We start from the raw sequence: 21,976 nt of genomic DNA on the forward strand, positions 1-21,976 counted from the left end.
GCATGAAAAATATCTGGGCCTGTCGGTGGAGTCTCTCTGGGAGCTTCAGCCAATGACGGTGCAAGACACGGGTTGGAGAGGAAACTCTGGAAACTGTTAGCTGTGTGTGCTGTGTGTTGCATTTGGAGGAAAATGGATAAATAGTACCGACGTGTGGAAACTGTTCTGTGAACACATATGCCGACGACAACACGCATTACTGCGAGCGTGGTGTTACATCATTTACTGCTTCTCTTTTTAGTCGACGCTCATCTCTCTCATGCTGGGAAGTGATTTCATCCCTTCTGACTTCACGACCAAGGTATTTCAAAATTGTAGTTTCATGTCACCAACAAAGCTCAGCAGCTATTTCTGGCCGTGTTTTGTTTTTGTTCTGTTTTGGCAGTTATTACCACATCTCCTTTGATGGCTGAGACTGCTGCGTTGTCTCTGTAAGTCCCTGTGTGTTTAATGCCAACACGGTTGTGATCGCTGTTCTATTTCACGTCGACGATACATATTCCCCATTCCTTTTTGTCCTCCTCCCTCCAGGCACAATTGATTTGTTGTTGTGTCTTGCAAACATACCGAGCTCATGTTGCTACAAGACGTTTCGGCTGAATTTTTGTTTTGGGTACAGAGGATGTTGAGCATACAGTATGCAGTTATAGCACTGGAAGTAGTCCACGTTTAGGGTATCGGGATGCTGCGAGCCAGCTATTCTGGCCACGTCACATGCACTGTGAAGTCTGTCATGATTCCAAGGCCTAATTAGAGCCTCAGCAAAATCCCACATTTGTATTTCGATGGACTTTGAAAAGGCTTGAGCGTAATTGGACTCGCGAGTTCTTTGGCCGCCACACACGGCTCTATGTTCACAGGCTCCCACCAACAGACCCCAAGGAGTCTCATGGAGGATCTTTAGGGCGAGATGATTTGAGTGAGTTGTTTTTTGGCATAATTATCCTCTAAATGCTGATTCACCGATAGTGAGGTCATTAACTTCAATGTGTTCAAGAGGACGCAAGAATGTTGCGTCCACGTCTCCTCTGGATTTCCTCTGGGGAACTTAATTAGTGAGTTTGGAGATGGGGGGGGTCTCCTGGGTAATAATTACCCCTGAATATGATAGCAGCAGCGGTAAAGTCGGAGCTGTATTACAGTTACATGTGTGCTGTATTTATTGACACTCTATAGGAGAGATTTCTTGGATGAAATGAATCCTCCATCTAAGGATTAATATGCAAGGAAGACTTCATGATTTTGTTTTGCATTCAGTCGGTGTATCTTCAACTCTTCATCGATATGTGTAGATATGAAATATGTGTGGATATGAAATATGAATTTGTCTACTGAAGGGAATGCCAATGGATTGCTGGTGTCATAGCCCAAACCTAATAAGCACAGTTTGTATATGACCAAATAAGACTGAACCAGTGGGATTGTTAAATTGAGCACCTGATGAAGTAGATTGCTTTGACCTTATTTATCCATGATTCTGCAATAATTTAATATCTTTATTTTTTTTAATGTAGATTTTAATGGACATTTGAAACCACAAATACCAGATTTTACTCCTTTTTGTCAGATCTTTTGATTCATTGACTGGGGTCAGGATGAAATTAGTATTTCAACAAATATAACACCATTTTATTTTTAAAGAGGATTAGCATTCCTACCTTTTAATATAAAGACAGTGTACCACACTTCCTTTGTTCAGTCTAGAGGCCTGTGGCTTTGCTACAGAGTCCAAGTGCAGCGCTTAAGTCCCTGTGGAGTTTCTGACCACTCAGTCAGTCCGTGTGTATTGACTGGCTGTATACATACGTATAGATCCATCAAGATTACACACTGTTGACTCATGGAAGCTCTTTAAGTTACTCTGCTTATTGATCGCTGTGATTGTCACTGATAAATGGGTTAGGATGTGCCCGGTGCTTTTTGCCTCTAGAGCTAACCACTTCAACAACGCTCACACAAAGTGCCCTCGCTATCTTCCTCCGACAGCAAACAATGTTGAGTTTTCCCATTAGGACCTCATTGATAAGGTTTAAATCAATCTAAGCCATAGAAGGTATCTAACTTCCAGGAAATAGTGTGAAAGTGGAATAAAAAAAGATGGACCTCGGATAGTTGCTCTGTCCTTGAAGCCCATTGTGTCAATGGAGCCAAGGTCAGTGGAGATGAATAAAGGAGTGGGTGTGAAACATGTATTCCCACCACACTCGCTCTCTCAAGGCCCCACTAAGTAGACTGTGGAAACCAGCAGCTGTTGCAGTTCCCATCAGAGCACCTCGGGGAGCGAGAGTGGAATCCACCAAGGGAGTCGACGAAGTCTGAAACATCAATATCAAATGATTTATAGGAGGAACCTCTGCGTCACCAGCACAAATCCAACGGAGGTACACATGAATCATGTATCTACATGATGTAAGTAGTTAATCCATTACAAAACAATATATCACTCACACCGACAGCAGACGCATATCTTTTCATTTGTTGGCACCTGGCACCTTACATTCCTTTAATAAATAAACATTTTATTTTAAAGAAAATATGTCTGTATCCTATATCCCAAGAACAGTGACCACACGTTTAAATGACTTTCCTGCTTTCTCTTTCCATCACCTGCTGACGGATCAAAGGTCGAGTAGTAAAATGCCGTCAGATTGACATCCTTAACCTTTCGGGTCCAGTGGGAGCCTCGGTGGATTTAGGTTCCCCCATTGAAACTGGTTTGAGAGGGGTGGTCTCCACCAAGCCGTGACCCCCCGCTCCGCCCACGCTGTTTGCTCTAGTTATCCCGGGCCGGTTTCCACTTAGTTATGGCAGGAATGTGCCTTTGCATGAGAAGAGGTCATCCCTCCTCATGGCTGCCACGGCTCTTCCTCAGAGAGATGGACATGCTTTCCCACGCATGCAGCCGCCCTCCCATTTATCAATGAGTGTTGATATTCATCATGCAGGGAGCTTCACTTAGCTTTACCCAGACATTTTAGAGGAAGTCTCAAGCCGTAGAGTCTTGATCACGTTGTATTTTCTGATCCGTGGCTGCCATAGAGCCCGGGCACACACTGTTCCTCCATAATGTCACCCAACCATCCCGAGTGTATTGCAATGCAACCACAACAACGCCTTTTTAAGCTGCTTTCCCACATGCTTCCTAACCCATGAATGCAGTGGCAACTTTCTGTGTCTCTCCCATCTTGTGGGATTAGAGGCTGGAGTGGCTTTCCTGTGTAAGACGCTCTGAGTAATTAGCCGAGGACATTCAGTGTAAATCTATCATCATCGGCCCCGGTGGCAACAAACGCAGCCGCAGTCGGTAAAGCATGCAGAGGTCAATTCGACTTTTGATTGTGTGTGTGTGTCAGTTCACATTGGTGATATTCCTCATGATGTATCCAATAATAGCCTCGGGATGGAGCGGGTTAGTCATTTTTCCATGTGCATAAGGAGGCAATTTAGTATTCTCTATAAAAAAACATCATGTTACCTTGGTTACCCGATGTTTCTGTTTCCAGCGCTGAGTAACGCTGCTCATCTGGAAGAGAACTGAAGTCAAAGTCTATTAATCACTGTAATGATAACAAGCAGCTTCAGCTGGATCTAGTTTCTTCACCCGCTGACACGGGATCTGTGTTTCAGATCTATCGCTCACCGGTCAACTTAATCTGAGCCGAGCCTTTCAGTCTGACCACCTATTGTTTCACTGTTTAGTCAACCTCGCCCTGCCCGGCTCTGAAGGTTCAGCTGTTCAGTGCCCATCCCCACCCTCCCCACCCCCCCACCACACTGTGTGCTTTCTGCTTTGAAGATGGAATGAGAAATTAGATTTCTTGCTTTGGAGTTGATTAAAGTTCAAATGCAACATTCCTAGAAGATGTATGACTTGTTTTCCTATAGAGTGATGCCTTTGCTTTATGTCAGCAATGTAGTCACAGCTCTGTCTCTACGCTCACCTGACCACTGAAGCATCAACTTGTTTTGCAGCTGCACAAGCACATTGAGGAGCATTTGACTATAGTATAATTAGCATATAGCTTTTGTTGATTTAGAACTTATGAAGGCTGCACAATATTATAAAGGCTTTTTATTTCATGCTTTTAAAACGGCCTTAATAATGGCCAACTTGTTAAGTTGCAAATCTGCTTTCTGCCTTAGCTTATTTCCAACTGTTCAGACGTGTTGCGATATGCCTCCTGGATAACACAATATGTTGAATTCAAACTATTATTTCTGTCTTATGCCCGGGGGGCCCTTTGAAATTCATATTCTTCAATTTGAGTATCGCCAATAAAAGTGCATAGAAACTTTGAAAAACAACTGTAAAAGTTTTGCCTCCCCCAGTTTGCCTTGTGCACTCTTCAAAGTATTCCTTCCAGCCATTCTTTACAGTTGATGAGCAGACAGATTGGCGGGGTCTTCTCTTTACCTCAGGACACATTACATGACTGATGTCGATCAGTATTGGAGGTGATATGAAGAAGACGTGGTAGAACATCGCCTGCAAGGCATTTATCATCCTGTCAATTTTGAAGGGCTTTAGCTGCTATTAGAATAACATTATTATAAGTGGAAGTAGAACCTCGGCTCACATTACGCCGCACCAGGTCTATTGACGTCCTATTGAATGCGACGGCTGAAAAGTGTCTAATCTTGTTTTACCGGATGGAGGTTTGGAGGGGCTAGGAGCTCTGTAAAGATTAGTGCACGACGATATGATGTAAACTATGCATTGGATTTTCAGAAAGAGAAACGGGTTCGCTTCAGGAACGGCCTCCTCCTCTTCACAGCCTTCAGATTTATCGCGTAATCCCTCTGTCACAATTTTATTAAGGCCTCAGTGTCTGAAAACACCGGTTCAGACCGGTGTCACCACCGACCGTGGTTATCTGGGTGGATGTTATGAGAGAGCAGACTTGAGTTTGTCTGCTCCATATGTAATCTTGCCTTGTTTTTGCCCCCCCCCCCCCTGCTGCAGCTGTGTTTACACGCCAGCTCTCTGAAACTAGAAGGCCGGGCTGAATGCCTTCCTCTGTACCGGACTGCTGACATCTGACAGGACTTAACATCATTCATGTTTGTCTTTACCCGTTACATAATACACGTTACATGCTAGTTTTCATAAAAACACTTTAAATGTTTTTTTATTCTTATTCATTTGTTTGTTTGATGCTTATTTCTATCTTAATGTCTTGCTTCCTCATCTTATTTTCTTGAGCTGCATACTAATGCTGCATAGTTTGAACTTTAAAATTCAGAATAATCTTTGAGAAGGTTAGATGGTGAAATCTGTCCTAAAGTCCTTACATATTTAAATGAACTTCAATATTTCTTCTCTCACAAAACGGTTTAGCTTCTATGGAATTTAAATGAGAAGGAATGGTTACCCAATAATCCTGAAGGGCCAGTCTAATATGTGGTGTCATTAGCTAGACACCACATATTATCTGAGATAGATATACCTCATTATTTTGTAAACTCAGCTGGACATTAATGTATTACTCTCCTCAGAAATATTCAGATTAGGTCAATTCTGCCCCCAAAATGACGTTTGGTTGGGACAGTAAGATCGGAGCGTCTCTAAAAGGAACGCTCTTAATGCTGACCCTCTACTTCCCACACAAACCTATTCCCCTCAATGGCAAATAATCCACACCACATGCATTATGGATGAGGATGAAAATTGAGCCTCTGAGCTAAGAGGTAATCTTTCATCTGTGGTGTACGGCACATTCGGTACCCTGGATCTATGAGAGTCCACTTCTGGGTCCTAACCCCCGCATTCCTACTGTGTTATTGATCATTTGCGCTCTAATTTGGCCCATTTCATTCACAATGGGCCATCTGTATCCACGCAGTGCAGTCGACCGAGGGCCCGGGCATGAGAGGTTCTGGTGGGATGGATCGTCTCTTAAGGGTCAGAACTCCCCAGGTGATGTCAGAATAATCACCTTCTTTTACATATCGTTGAGTCTGAAAATAAAGTAAATGTCGTGCTCACTTATATCTACAGTCAGACAGCAAAGTCAATCCTTGGATTTGAAAAATGGAAGTTAGACTGAATACAAACAGGTTTTTTTCTATTTGCATTTTAGCACTCTGGTTCACTTAATGGAACGTTGGAATTGCAGTTACTGACAGTGATTAGTTCAAATTAAACTTTCAGTGGTTATTTGGTTACTTTCTACCCACTTGTTGTGTTAGTAGCAGTTAACAGTTAGTGGTGTTTGAATGTTAATGTAATGTACTGCAATGCATTAGTGGAGGATATCACTAAATTGGCGGTGCAGCATAGGCAGAGCCAGTTGAACGCAGTATTTGTTTAGTCTGGCTGAAAGAACGGCCACAAAAATATCACACCATGTAAATTCTATTCATCAATCATATTTTCATATTGCCATTTAGTTTGAGTAATCATGACACGACTGGCTATTTTCTTAATAAAGATGGACTGCAGTGAAAAATGAGCGTGTTCCCAACAATGGCAGAAACCAGATGGGGAGCTGAACTGGTAATGTCATCCAGATGTGAACACTGGAGCTGTGTCACCGAGAGAGGAGGAGAGATGATTAAGACGGAATGACTACCCAGGTGTTTGTTTCTGTTCTCCTACCACGGGGATGACCTCATACCAGCAGGCTCACTAGGTTTAAAGCTCTGGGTGTAAGATATTAGGATTATATCGGTCACTTAGAAGAGCATTTTCTGCTGCCAAAGATATCTCAACTTATTGTTAGGCTTAATTGACGAAATACAACCTCTTTATTTCCCAACATGTGCAATGTAGTGATCATTTGGGTTGAAATGCAAACTGATGGCATGAAGTAAGTTTAAATTCATCCACATTTAGTTTAAAATGGAGACCTTTCATTGTAGGGCCAGTCATTGCAGAAGTCTGTGATGTTGGCGTGTATAAGCGAATAGAAGGCAGACTAAAAATATTTCGGAGAATATGAAATATATTTTTAACTTGTGTCAGTTGGTGACCACCAACAATGAAAGAGGCTGCAGCACAGAATCACATGTCCCTGAGGAGCCTTGAGAGAAAGGGACGAGGACTGATCTGTGACAAATGTTATGTAAACTGCTATAAAAACTAAGATTAGGATTCTTTCCTTCCAGTTTCCCAAGACCGCTTTCTGTCCATGGATGGATAGTCTGTCCCTTTGCTTTGGAAACATTATCTGCTACTCGTTGGCCAGGAGGCCCACAGAGCCAAACGTGTCTTCAGAAGCCAAATGGCCAAAAGAAATGAGATTTTAGGTAGCTTGGCAGTGGACGGGGAAAAGTGGAAACTATTTCAGGAGAGAAAAAAGTGGGACAGGGTTAGAAAAAAAATATTTCTTTCAATATCTCATCAAGGTGAAAAAGAAACTTGGTGAAAAGTTGGATGAATCCCAGATGAATTATTCTATCCACTGCAGAGTGTTTGTTGTTGTGTAAAGGCCTTGCAGAAGAGTGCAGATGGCTTTACTAGAAACATTTGTCTGAATATGACACAGAGCAGATACAAAGCTATTTAACAAGGAGAAGTATTACAATTATAAGCTGTGACATATTATATTGAAATTATCAAGTTCAAACCAGCCAAGTCCAACATGGACTGCTTTTGATTGAGATAACATGATAGTAACTGGCGTCCCTGTCCTGTTTACCCAACCACAGAGAACATGTTTATATCTTCATTATATCTTCTTTCCGATTGGATTTTGGATTATTGCAGAAAATAAGCTCTGGGGCAAACAGACCTTTGTAATACATGTTTTGTTCAGCAACATAATCTTCACAAATAAATAAAAGATACAATAATAGATGATTTTTGAAGCATAAATGCAATCGGCAAAATGAAAAAGCTAACGCTAGGCTATAAACGAACTACTCCGCTGTAGCATGACGTCACCACTAAGCTAAAGGCGGACTAGTGTTGACATTTCAGCCTTTTTTAAGACACGTACTAGCTTCAAAATGAAGGAGGGGGTTATTTATAATGCTACAGTAACACTGTACATTGTCCTGCTCACGGAAGTTCAATCGGTTCAAGGATCATTAGTTGTAGTTTGCAGCAGCAGCCTCCTTGGCAGCCATGTTTCTTCATCTACTGTTAACACAAAATCCCAAAGCATGGCTTTCTCAGAAGACTTTATTTCCCTTAATGCTGTCGCCATTATTGTGTCGACACTAAACATTCAGTCTATACCTGTAACTCACCTGGCGAGCCATAAAAGGACTCCCAAACCTTTAGTCTAATCCCTGTTCTAGAACGAGTCGGAGCCACATTCCAGATGATGTTGGTCTCGTGGAGCTCATCGTGACATTTCAGAGGGTAAAATTCCCACAAATCCAGAGCCACGATGTTATGAATCCACAAACCCTGTCAGGTTGCAACGTGATACGGCTCTCAGGGCCTCCATCGCCTGATCCGTGGCTCTGGCTGCGCTGTGGCGTCCTGTTGCTGCATGTCGCTCACGAGCTCAGCTGTTGATGGAATGCGAGGTTGGTAGAGTCCAAATGTTCCTCGGCAGACTGGCACAGTTGTGCAAGCAGTGGAGTTCAACCGCTTCATGCCAGAGCAGAGCAACCCAGCGTGTCCGCAGAGGCTCTCACGAGTTCCCCAAAACACGACTCGCACAAAGTTTTGGCAACAGGTTCAGGTATAAACTATTCTGAATCTTGGTGTCATGATTCAACTAACTGCATTAACTTGGAAGCGTCTTTCCGTCTTCTTCCTGTGTGAGATTAATGTGTTCAATGTTTTCTTTTTCTTTTTCAAACATAAGTTTGTGCGGTGTGTGTGTACTTTTTGTGTTGAAATAGATGAGAGCATATTGAAAAGTTGTTTTTTTGCTGTCTCAATGCCTGACATTCATCAAGCAAACACACATAAAATCATGTAAAAGTATCTGGCAGCATCTTCCTTTGCAAACTCATCTTTAGCGAGCCCCATTATACAAAAACACGTTTCATTTTCCACACTGCCCTTTTTTAAATTGTATGTACAGATCAAATCCCGCTTTCATGGTGATCCACAGTGGAGCCACTAGTGACTCCCCTCATTATTTAGTACTCGGTGAATATTACCAATTACACTTCAAAGGGCTACTTTGGGCCCGGCCTCCTATAAATAGAGCCGAGTGACACGGGGCCGTACAGCACAGCGGGGATTGCTTTCGCTCACTGTTCTAATGACTTCATTTCTATGCATCGGGAGCAGCGCTGATGGATTTTTGATGTCTCGCTGCGCTTTTTGATGACTCAGCCAGCCCATCTTTAACGCTCATCGTGAGGGTTTGAAGTGTTCTGCTTGAGGACGGCCATGTGACGTTTAATGACTATTCAGAAAGTGACACAATGACTTTGACATGCGGTCCCCACCGTTGACGGTCCCTCTCCCACTATGGAACTCTCACTGTTTTAGTGTCAAAGCCGTTTTTCAGAAATGTTTTTTATTGAGCTTCAAATTTAGACCTGAGAACTCATCACTTTTACTTGAAATTCCCGCAATGTGCATATGTGACGTGTCACAACAACTGCATCTACTGTTTTCTATGTAAAGTCATGGTGGCAGGCTGCCGTGCATTGGCGCTTCAGGATCGTGAAAAAGCAGAATTTTCCAACATTTGCCCCCAAAATTCCAGATCGGCACAGTCCTATTTTTTTGTGTTGCACTGAAGTGATGGAGACTCACTGTCGGCCATCCTCGAGTCCAGCAGAGAGAGAGAGAAGTGTTCAATTTAGAAAAAGTGGCAAGAAAGAGATGCATGGCAAAGTGGCAAGAACGGGCATTAGACACGTCTGCTTCATGCTATGGATAAGGTGGCAGGAGTGCCATTGATCTTTTTAAAAACAATATCACCCTTTAAATCATGCTCGCTTACAGAGCCTGGAGATAGTCTTCATTGTCTGTTTTTTAAATGATGTGTGCACCATACCACTGTACATCAGGTTTACCTCATCCCTCCCTTTGTATCAGCACACATCCAGCAGTCTTTTGTGGAAACACATGGCAGAGAGAGCCTATTCTTTCCCAACTTCTTTGTATTCTCCCAACGTCTTTGCATCTCCACTCTTTGTGTCGGCCTCTTTTCTGTCTCACTCTTGTGTGTCTCTGTCTCTCGGAGGGTGCTTCACAGCTTCTTATCACGTATTTAGTCTGAGACGGGCCCTCAGAGACCTGCTGCAATCAGCCCGGAGCAGGAAGCCACCATGAGCAGGCTATGAAGAGGGCATTATTCTGTACTGCTCTGACAATCACGACCCTCTTCTATCTCTCCCGTCGGTCCTCCCTTCACCTCTGCCAATTGTTGTTGATAGGAACTCATAGTTTTTTTCTGCTCTGGGTATCTATTTCTCTCTAAAATGTGCCCTTGTCTTGAAAGTCGATCCAGAGAGAGTATTCAGCTCCAGTGAATGCCGTGCCAGAGATTTCTTTGACATGTTAAAAGCTTGCAGAGGAACAGAGTGTTCAGCTAATGTGCAAAAATGAGAAATTCCGGGGCAAGTGGGAGAATCTTCAGATAACAGCGGTTGTTATATTGAACATGAGGAGGACGTGGTGCAGAGATTTGACGTTTGGAATGAGGTGATCTCTCAAAGCAAGTATGTGTAGATATAATGTCCGTGGTGTTTGAAGTTTTACATACTTTCATAGTGTTTTTTAGTATTTCTTTGTGATTATGATGAAGCCATAGTAGTATCTAATATGTCACTGATAGCAGAATGTATTTTCCTGTAATTTATTTCACTGGAAAGTACCATATACATCCGGATTATACGGCAAAGCTGTATATAAACATGCAGTTAAGTGCTTTTTGCAGAAATGTTGGTTTTTTCTCCCAGAAAACCAAAACGTGTATTGTGTTTGTAATATATTGTGTCTGTGTATGATACTTGATATTATGTAGCAGAAATGTGTGATATTCATGTATTCTCTATAGATTTACAGTAGTTTTTGTATTTTGTTTTCATTTATAATTAGGATCCAAAAATAATAATTACGATGTAGTTAAAACAATACTGTCGTGACAAAGAGACATAACAGCTACAAGTCGAAAACGATCAGAAAATGAAAAAATTAGATTATTTATACATAGGAGTTACTTTTAAACTTTGTCTGATTAAATAAGGTGTGAAGTGATGCATTGTGATTATATGACATATCAACATTTACTGGTCTGAAGCGGATACAACTGCTGACAGGTTATTGGGCCGGTCGACCGTATCGAGCTGTGTTGAATCAGCCCTTACAAGTTGTTAACAGACATCAGAACACATCTGGATCTGTATGCAGGAATCCTAACTGGAGCATGACGACTGATGACAGCGCACGGCCGATGCTGCTGTTCTGTGGGTAGAATCCATTACAATGCTCATGGATTTCTCCTGTATGACCGTAAGTCTGCACATATATTTAGAACAAATCTATAAACTGAGGTTGGTTTTGATCTAACTGAATGATAGCAGATTATTAGTGTCTTCTCATTTTGACATTTAAACATCACTCGGTGTCGAGGTGCCCTCTGACACACTGGAGGGAACATTACCCAGATGCTGTATGAAGCTCCAGATCTCACTGACATCCAATAGACATTACTCACCATGACTTAGCAGGAAGATCAGCATTTCTTTGTTTGCTAGTTGTGCTTGTAAAATGACCGACTGTCTGTCTGCCTCGGCCCCAAGAGGTTTACTCAGCTGTGTGCGCATGATGAGGCGACAACGAGAGAGCCGAGGTGTCAAAGAAGGAAGCTGGCTGACGAGCACAAACAGATTTGCATTTTCCCTCAACCGTAACCTCTAATGAGGCTCAGCTGTTTTCACTATGAAATGTCACTTCTGTTGACGAGCAACAGGTGTGATGCGTCTGATTTACTCTAATTAGTTCCTGTGGCCAAATGAGGCAAGGGTGACATCATGTGTAGCGCATGGTTCCTCAGGTAACCCTTTGTTAGTACTCTCCGACTACTGTTGATGTGCACTTAGCTATATTGCTTGCCGCCTTGTCTCCTCATGTTATTTTCGCATCCTAATTTAAATGACGATAAATAAAGAAGATGACAGACAAACTGTAAATCTTGTCCGTAGTGACATGCTCAAGGACAAGTCATCATTAGACATAAGGGCAAATATAACATTAACATCAAAATTACAAAACATATAACAAGACAAAATGCAAAAAAAAACAAATACGCACATTCAAGAATACAACTTACTTCCCATAAGTCTAGGTCTTCCTGTATCATAAAATATCATTTAATTACATTAATATAATCTATGTAACGTCCTGATTTCCTGTTACCTTTCCTCGTAGATTCTCTAACAGATATAAATACATTTATTAAAAGCCTTTATATTTTGTTGGATATTCTTCTTCAGCTGTAGGGAAGGCGTTCCAAACGGCTTTGAAATCTTTTGATAAGATTTCGTTGCAGCAACCGCTCTCCTGAAGGGTTTATTTTTAGGTTATTCAAATGCATACAGTAGCTGAACCTGTAGATAAGGAGGAAACAGAAGGCAGCGTGAAGACGGGACGCAAGTCATGAATAATATTTCATCAAATATTGAAAACTCTTCAATTGAATATTGCAAACTCTTAAAACTCTCCTCCCTCGACCCCGATCTCTTTGAACTTTGCTCCTTCTGTCACAGCGAGCCGTACGATGGTAATTAGTTCACAGGTTTTTGAGTCGTTCCAAACGTGTACATACTGAAACTATGACTCATTATTTTACGGTCACAGAATGACATCGCACCATTTCTTTACTCTCCCAACGTTATGTTCTCCGCTCGGGTGAGGCCATCAAACATCCCTCTCTCCTGACTATTTCATGCTCTCATGCTCTTCCTCTGGCTGAGTGAAATGCATCGCGGATGATCTAATGCTGGCCTTCACCCTTAAAGTGGGAGAGATTCTGCCATTTTTTGTCACAGTAACTCTTTAATAGAATCCACTGAACCTGTTTGATATTCATTTTAAATCGTGGCCGTGCTCTTGAGCATAGTGTCATGTAGAATCTAATTACCTTGTAAATTATGTAATGTAATATATCAATGATTACATTGATATGATATTGCTTCTCCTTCTAGTTCAGGAGAAGAAAAATGAATCACACTCCCACATATGTGCCTCATCAGCAGATACTTCCTCGCATGAGACCTGAGTGGTTTTAGATTAGCCGGTTATTGCAGTCTCCATGTTCCAAACAATAAAGAGGAGACGCAAATGAGAAACACAATGAGGCTGTGCATTGTAATGCCACTCGGCTTGTTATTGCCTTTTACATCACGGTCTCAGCTGGAGGCAAAACTAAGGAGAGACTGCCAACAGGAATGACCTCAGAGCAGTGGGCTGAAGTTACACATCAAAAAGTTTTCTTGCAGTGCCGTTAGGTGCCAGAATCGATATTCCAGACATTTAAGATCATAAACTCTGATTCTAGGCTCTGGCCAGCTACAGTGTTGGCAATGCTTTTCAGAGATTGATAGAAAATGTTGCTCATAGTTTAAGCCTTGTGCTTACCTCCTCAGCTGTCACACAGAAGGCTAGGCTAGCGGACGGCTGGCTACGTAGCTGGATTGCTAATTCCGCCATGCGTTCATGCAAATTGCATGTATTGTGTATTGCTTTTACACTGCAAGTGAACTTTCTATTCGACAGCGTGAAAGCTGAGTGCCTTCGAGGTGTTTTGCAATCGCCTCAAGGAACGGGAGAGTGTTCACGCTCACCTCTGAAACCCTTCACAGGAACGGTCTCGTCCTCCTCGACAGGCGAACAGAGGCGCAGTCTATCACTGAACCAAAGCCTGTCCAAGTGTCACTCGAGAAGCCTATCCTGGAACGCATTTCATCATTCTCCCCGTCGGCTTTTAAAACAAGTCATCCACTGAGTGAACTGCATCTCGTCAGTTTGTCACGCTGATGTACAGTACCTGGGCACTAGACGGTGGGGTTTTGCATGGCGACAACCTTTTAGCTTGATTGCAGGACCCTAAGCTCTAGAGCCCATGCTCACCACTCGGAGGAAATAAGGGACCGGTGCGCATCTCATTTCTTAACTGTCTAAAAGCATCCACGCACACTTGTCAAGCACCACATTGTTGTAGTCCAAGCCGGCCGTGGGGGCTTTAAACCATTGTGCTGTACTTCCACAGCATATATATATATATGCACATGGAACTGTCCATCCACTGTGGAGACTGTGATAGTGGGCAGGGATATACACACTGGTTCATCACAGGGAGCTGGTTACAGATAATAGGGTTGCTATAGAGAGAACATTTATTCATGATACACTACTGGCCATTATCATTTTTATATTGCTTCTCTAAAATGATATTTCAGGTTTCACTTTGATTGTTCCCTGATTTTGACATGGACATGGGATTCTTCTCAGTCGGAGATGTCAACTGCCTCAAAGTTTCAATGCATAAATCTAAAAAAACAAAACAAAAATAAATTTCATAAAAGCACCAGCAGAAATTGATTTACCTTGGAACAATTTCTGACAGTTTCTCAGTTCCACCGGCGTTAATTGCGCTGCTCAGATACTCCAGCGCTGCACACAGAGGGCAAAAACAATCCAGTGCTTTGCCATTATCACTTTGAGTCACCCGGCTCCCCGAGCTCAACCTCGCTGACGCTGAAGCCCTTTCATATGCTTTGATCCTTTTAATAATTATTTGCCACGCCGCTGAAGAAGGAGGGCAGATTAAAAATGCTCTGCGCTGATAGTCGCATGGAGAAAGAGGGTGACAGTAAGACTGGGAACATTTTGTGGAGTGGGAGTTTCCACTGAATATATATTCAAATAAAAAAGAGAATATTAACAAGGCTTCATCTGAAACCGTATGTGCCAAAGGACAACATTCCTGCCCTGGATAAACAATATTTGAATTTGAATCATATTGTTGCCTGCACTCATGAAAATAAAGGGGTGTTACTAATATTAGAAATCCTCATTCACTGTCAGCCTCCACACAATTTATTTTCTTCTATTTATGACGTCTTTTTGATGAATTCTGAGTGTCTTATCTCATCCCTGCCGTCCTTTGCTGTTGGAAAGCGTTTCCTTCCTGGACTGACTCCTTATCTAGAGCGGCTGTGGATGGGCTCAGAACAACATCCCTACTGGTCCGCTGGCAAGGTCGGGACAGGAAAGCATTGGCTGGGGGGGGCGCCGAAGCGAGCCAAGGAGCTCCACTGGGGTCGGAGACGGATTACTATGACATTCTTCCAGTTCTCCATAGATACTGGAGCTCATGCTGTCCTCTTGCTGCCCACTGGCTTCGTGATCAGAAAGCTGAAAGGTCTCCACGTTTCCACTTAAAATCAAAAAGTTAGTTGTTTGCAGGAATTGCTCGGAAAGACGTTGAGTATAGCAAAGCGCTTGAAGGTACTGTTCTCCACTCAGATAGTCAGCATCCCAAAGAGCATCCTAACCACCAATGTAGTTGTGACTGACAGGATTGCAATGCAGGACACAGTAACGGCATCTCACATCTTTGTTGTGACATTTCAGCTGAGCTGGGATACTTAACTGTATCTACAAATCAATTTCAGAAATGGACAAATGAAGACTCAAGCAGGATTTGTGTCGAGATGTTATGGTGCAGCTTTAGAGAGAGCCGACGTTGCTGCTATACGGTCTAGTTCTCTCTTAGCTCCTGAGTGACTGACATCTTTGATCGATAGCTTCTTTTTAGATAATGTTGTTAAGATTGACGTTTATGACCCCAGAGCTCAATAAGGACATTGATTTATTGAGGTTCTTGGTAAATCTGCATAGGGAAAGAAGAATGGGTCCAGACTTGCATGCCTCATCCACTTTATCTCTGCAGACACAACATGTAAAAGGAAGTCATTACAGTGACGGAGTCCTCCCGCCTGCAGGTAGGGCAACTGATAGTGAAGGACAGAGGGACGGATGATGCTGTGATTGTCCCTGTCGCTCCGAGGTGTGGGATTAAAAAACAGGAGCGAGGGCTCAGACTTCCCGATAAACGGAGAGATGGATGACGATGACGAGGGGGGGAGATGTGGCAGCGTATGTGTAGGATCCACCCGGTGTGTGTGTGTGTGTGTGTGTGTGAATGCACACGTGACAGTGATATTTGTGCGAGGAGCGACGCCTCACGTGCAAACACACACGGCTCACAGATGAAAGGCGGTAAACCTTAATGGCAGGTTGGCCATACGTAATCATGTCTAACCACAGGCATGCTTCCTGGAAGTCATCTGACATTAGTGTGGTCACACACTGTTTGTTACACTTGACTCATGGGAGCTAAACCTGCCCTGATGAAATGGAAATAAATCTAGATGTGAATCACTTCTGGCATCTTTCCATTTTGTTATTGCTTTGTGTTCCATGAAATCTATAAAACAGCCAGTAACCTTTAATAACATTTCCTGCCGTGAGCCATTGTAGTGTTGTGATCGTTCATAATATAATGCATTGTAATGGCCTCGTAGGTAATTGTCAAATGCCCTTAATGTGCTGTGATTATTGTTATAAAGCATTATGTGTATGTATGAGTGCTTATAACTATGACTGGTGCTATAAGCTTTTTATTTATTATACTTACATAGTCATACATATTTATTTTTTCTTCGATATCGTTTATAGTTTATCTCATATTCATTCATTGCATGATGAAGCACACGCCGAGTGCATATTTAATTGAATAACTTAATCCTCACGCACATGTTAGCCGCTCATAAAACAATGCCGCTCTGCTGTTTGTTTAAATAACTCCCCCGCAGCATTCTTCTCTCTTTACAGCCAAAGCCCTTGTGTGTCCTTGAACTAATTCCACCCCAGGTGCCCTGTTTTCCTCCTGAATCCGGCCCCTGGCCCCTCAGTGTAGAAGGCATATGGCCCAGATGTCGGCACAGATGATGGGCCCACGTAGACCTCACCGCAATCATCTGCCAAATGCACTGACATCTGCATGCACAGTACCTTTGTTGTCGATAGGAAACGGCCTCTTTAAGCTGATTTAGTAGTGCTCTGCCGCCGAGACTAAACACTGGAAAAAGCTGGTCGTCATCAGCTCTCTCCATCCTCAGTGTTAGACATGCTGCGTTAAAGCTTTGAGTGAGAATGCCTTTGGATTTGTTTTGGTTGTTAAACAGTCACTCATAGCTCCCTCCCTAATTTTAACAAATGTCTTGAAAGTCTAGCAAGAGTGAGTGGCTGGAAACTACGCGTCATACATGTGGAAACTCTGATGGGTTTGTTTAGGTTGGGCTGTTTTAGGCTCATGGTCTGCACGCACGGAGGCGACCATATTGAGTATATTAAGATATCGCGTCCTCTTGAAGATGTTTGAGTTGACAGGAAACACGACAGTAACTATTTTATCTGATCTTTTTGTTTAGTTGTCTCGAGGTTTAAAAAAATACAAAGAGAAACGTAAGAAATACATTTTCCTTGCTGAGAAAGCATCTTGTCTTCACTCTCTACTTAGTCGTTGCACCATAGCTCCTTAAACCAAAGAAATTGAATTGATAATCACTCTTCTTGTTTTAGAGATGAAGTTTCTAATGAAAGTGTGTGTTTATGACAGGCATACAGTAAGTGGATCCAAAACTTGGGACACGTCTGATGAGGTGAATGCAAGGAGATAACATAATAAAAACATCGCTGAGTTGAATCTTTGAACGTTTTTCTCGGTAGAGCACTTAAGCTCTTAGCTTGTCAAAGTAGGAAAAAAATAATTGATGACACAGTCCCAGTATTCTTTAATAGTTGTCTGAAACCTTAGACACCGCTGCAGCCCAACCTCTGAGCTGTGAGCATTAACCGAGGACATGTGAACTGATAAATCAAAGGAAGTCTTCTTCTTACGTGTGTTTTTCTCTCTTTATCTCCCAGTGAACAGCCCTGAGAAGCTCTATCTAGTTCTACAGCCAGGTCCAAGCAGGATAACACACTTTATTTGGCAAACGCCTCCCTTCTGGATATTGACCTGCTTCATGCCTTGTGCTTTAGTAGTTGTTTAGGGAGAGGAGGCCCAATCTCTCTGTCTAGACTCTCACTTTTACAAACCATTAGGCCTCTGAAACATCTAGTAGATTTGCACTAAGCAGACCGGAGGTCCTCGTCTATGTGAGGCTGACAGCTGCCTGCAGAGTGAACCGTTAAGAGGCATCATGAAACCTCTCTGGGAATTCAGCTCAACCTCATTCTCTCATTTCTGCCCTTTTTCTCTCACCGTGAGAAGTTGTTAATGGGCATGAGGTTGACTGAACACAATTACTGCAGCTGAGGAGAGGGGGAAAGGCCGGGTCCGTCTCTTTTCTGCTGCTCGTCATCTTTTGTGACTCAAGGTTTCTCTTTTTCCTTTGCCCTCTTTTCTTTAAAAGTAAGAAGCTGAGTTTTTCACACTTTATTTTCCTCCCTACTCCTCCTTTCCTCCCTCTCTGCTCTGTACTGTTATGTCTCCCTCATCCTGAAGCACTCTCATACTTGTTCCCTCCCTCCCTCTTCACACAGCGCTCAAGCTCTTCCTCCCTCCCTCCATCCCTCCCTCCCTCCCTCTCCTGTCTCTCATTCATGCACCAGCTTCATATCGACTACGTTTGTCATGTGGCCCCCCCCCCCCCCCCCCCCTTTTTTGTCTGCCTGGCCACTGATCGGACACGCGCCACCTCTCTGTAAGTAGTAAGCCACGTTTCCTCTTTTGTTTACTCTCCTCTTCCTGTGCTTTCGAGGCTCCAACAACTGTTGCTGCCTCCTCAGTGTGGCGGAGGCTTTTGCTAGCATACGGACGGGCTCGGAGACGCAGATGGACAGGACGACCACACAGGATTTAGGAGATCCACAGAGGAAAGGTTGTACACAGGGACAGATTAGATGAGAAGCGGAGGAGAGGTAGATGCATCGTTCTTATCATCCCCTCCCCGTCTCTTGTGTCAAGTGTTCAGAGACGGGACTGCCAGCGCTGAAGGGACGTCCTCTAATTAAACAGGATGTGTGGCTCTGGACAAGCTGGCTGACATGTTAATGAGACCTCTCTATGCACCGGAGTAGCTGCTGCTTCTCAGTCCCGGTTCAACAAAGGGAGCGTGCCACCACTCGGCGACGCTAGTGTCCGTGCTTCTTCACACTTTTTAATTTGTTTATGTTGTGTTGCCCTGTTCAGTTGTGTACTTGTATAACATATGGTAGCGTGCTGTGCTCCTTTTTATCCTCGTCCTTGTGAATATTGCATTAGAGCGGAAGCAGCTTAAAAAGAAGAAGATACAAAACGAGAAGGTTTATCTGCTTACAGGAACCGTTGTTTTGCACCCTGCATCTCCTCTCTGCGTTTTCAACCCAATCCTTTTACCGCCTGCATAGAAGCAGCCATAATAAAATGATTTCTGTAATAATGGAGCCTGAGAGTGAAAGAGACAGAAAATCACACTGAGATTGAGATGGGGGAACGATTTCTCATTTGCTCAAATCGGAAGGAAAAAAAGTCCACGCTCAGCAGTGTTTGAAGTGCAGTCAAGTTATTTCATCTGTGACTATTTTAGCTTTTTGCATCTTGGATAATCCCACCCCTCCTCCAACACGTTTCCTTCTCACCAGCTTTAAGCAGGAAGACACAACACACACTTCTGCGTGGTTGCTGATGCTTTTAGACCAGAGAGGGCGCGTTCGCTGCTTGTTTTCAATCCAGTCCCCGTTTGTCTCGCTGCAGGGTGGAAGTTGCGAGTCAACAGACTCCTGATTTAAATCCATTCATGTGTCACTGGGCTCTGGGCTTGCGTCAAGTTATGATTCAACCTGAACTCATTCGGCTGACTCTGCAAGTGAATTAAAAGCACGCTGCTAAACCTAAAAGTGATATTCCGACGTGGCAAGCTTAAAGCTGGTGCAGGCAACTTTTGGGGAAATCAGTAAGAGCAAGCTAGATATTGAAAGTGTCTGCCCGTCTCTTCAAGCCTCCCTTTCAAAGCCACTCCCCCTAGAACACATGAGCCTGCACTGTGTGAGGCTGCTGAGAGAAAACGTCTCACTCTAATTAGCACACACTGCCATGTTGATATTTCACCTGTGTGAGTATGAACTATTCAAATTGATATATTTTATGGCCCAGCTCGAGCTGTCGGGATGTAATGAGGATTTCAACAAATATAACAATAAGTGCTTCTAAAATAAGTTTAACTTTAAGCCAGAGCGAGAACTTCTTCCAGGTTTGTCTTGCGAGCTGCTGATTGACATGTTTCCACTCCTTTCCTTATTCAGTTATTTCACCCTCCGACAAAATGAATTGACGAGGTAATGAACCGTTTGGAATCCATCCGCTGCAGAAACTACAACTGCCACTTAATTAACAGCCGTCTTCATTTGAACTAAACTAAATGCATGATTCATGCTGCAGATTTAATGTAATGTCATTCTGCAAATTTTGTTTAATTTTGGTTTCTCACAAGTAGAGCTGTTTTTTTTTACTTGCCCTCTCTACCTCCCCGGTCTATGGTATCCATCCCTTAAATGAAGAGTCACAGCGGTAGTTGTCACAGCGGTAGTTGTCACTGTGGAGCCCCTCTCACCTCTCACTGTAAACCACGGAGAAGTTTGGAGATTGGCTTCTGGAGACAAGGTAGAGCAGAGTGACAGGAAGCAGTAGTAAAGCTGAGGAGCACTGTGAGCACTGATCACAGCTCATAGTGACATTCTCCTCGTCTGCGCGGCGGCGACTCGGCCACAAAGCTCCGGGCTTTAACTGATGTTTGTCTGTGTTCCTGAGTGTTGTGTAAAAGCTTCCTGTGTGTCTCTTCTTCAGACTTCTGCGTTATCCAACACACCATATTTAAGAAAAACACAAGCCTTGCATCTCAAGACAGACTTGGATTGCAATCCCCTCGAATTCATTGGAGGATGACGGCGAGAACTGGTGATAAAAATAGCACTTTAGTACGTGCCGTTTGGTTAAACTGTTCTGAACTAAACAGGAATTGTATTTGCGTTGTATCGTGCGGTACAGCTGGAATGCCATTAAGACAGACGGAACATGTGTCATGATGTTTTGAACATAACAACACGTGCAATCGTTGCTGAGCTTAGTGAGTGTGGTCGCCTGGTGTGTTGTGCTTGACAGCCTCTTGTGTGATTGATGGAGTCATAAGACCTTAATCCTGATGTTATGCACAATATACATTAAATTACTTAATAGTATGGTTTGCACAAAACACAGATCTTGATTTTTTTTTTTCTTTTTATTTTACCTGTCCTTTGCTTGTCTGAGTTGTTCCTCTATAAGCTATAAGCTCCGCCTCTCTGCAGCCGGCGTTAATGACCGTGAGTCAGCAAATGATGCGCTCACAATGTGGCCGTGGACCGGGGGAAGGTGAAGGGGATCTGGGAGTCCAATGAAAACCCTTTGTGTAGAGATGCCAGCAAATCCGTGCTAATTACGCTCATATTGGATCAAACAGAGTTAACCGGTATTCCCACAGGGAAATATTCACTAACCTTTTTCATCTGGTTCAAAAATGATTGAACATCTTTTGGCACTTTTAACAAGCAATTTGTCCAAAAGTTCCTGTGATGCTGTGATTCAGCAGCGACACCAAAGAGAAGTTAAACAAACACTCGGTCTCAGTCGTAAAAGCAGCAGAAAGCTTGAATCACATCGATATTTAACTAAGCTTACAGACATTTATTCTTCCTTCACTGAATTCAATTAAAAGCCTGTTTACCGCTGAGTGTGCCAGTCAAACGTTCAGACTGTTGTTGAGGCGGCGAAGCAGCAGCAGCACACACCGGTGTGACTGTAAGTGCACCTTTCAGAGGAGACAAGAGCTGTGCTGGAGCCGTGAGCCCTGTGGAGTCTACAGGTAGCAGATGGAGCTGTTGTTAACTAGGAGGGAGGGGTTTGTGGTCAATGAAGTTCACAGAGGCAGGGACATGCACCTGCAAACGCCACGCTTTGATTTAACGTCTGCTGAAGTGTGCGAGACGAACAGCATCGGGCTGATGCTGCAGCAGCCTCTGAGGAGG

At 43.2% G+C, this 21,976-nt stretch overlaps 1 protein-coding gene across 1 annotated transcript in view; it reads left to right on the forward strand.

Annotated features, from left to right (window-relative positions):
• Nucleotides 1-21,976, forward strand: part of peak1 (pseudopodium-enriched atypical kinase 1) — an 85,836-nt gene that overhangs the window by 17,542 nt on the left and 46,318 nt on the right. The window lies entirely within an intron of this gene.

Source organism: Pholis gunnellus (genome assembly GCF_910591455.1).
Source record: "Pholis gunnellus genome assembly, chromosome: 7".
NCBI classification, from domain to species: Eukaryota; Metazoa; Chordata; class Actinopteri; order Perciformes; family Pholidae; genus Pholis; species Pholis gunnellus.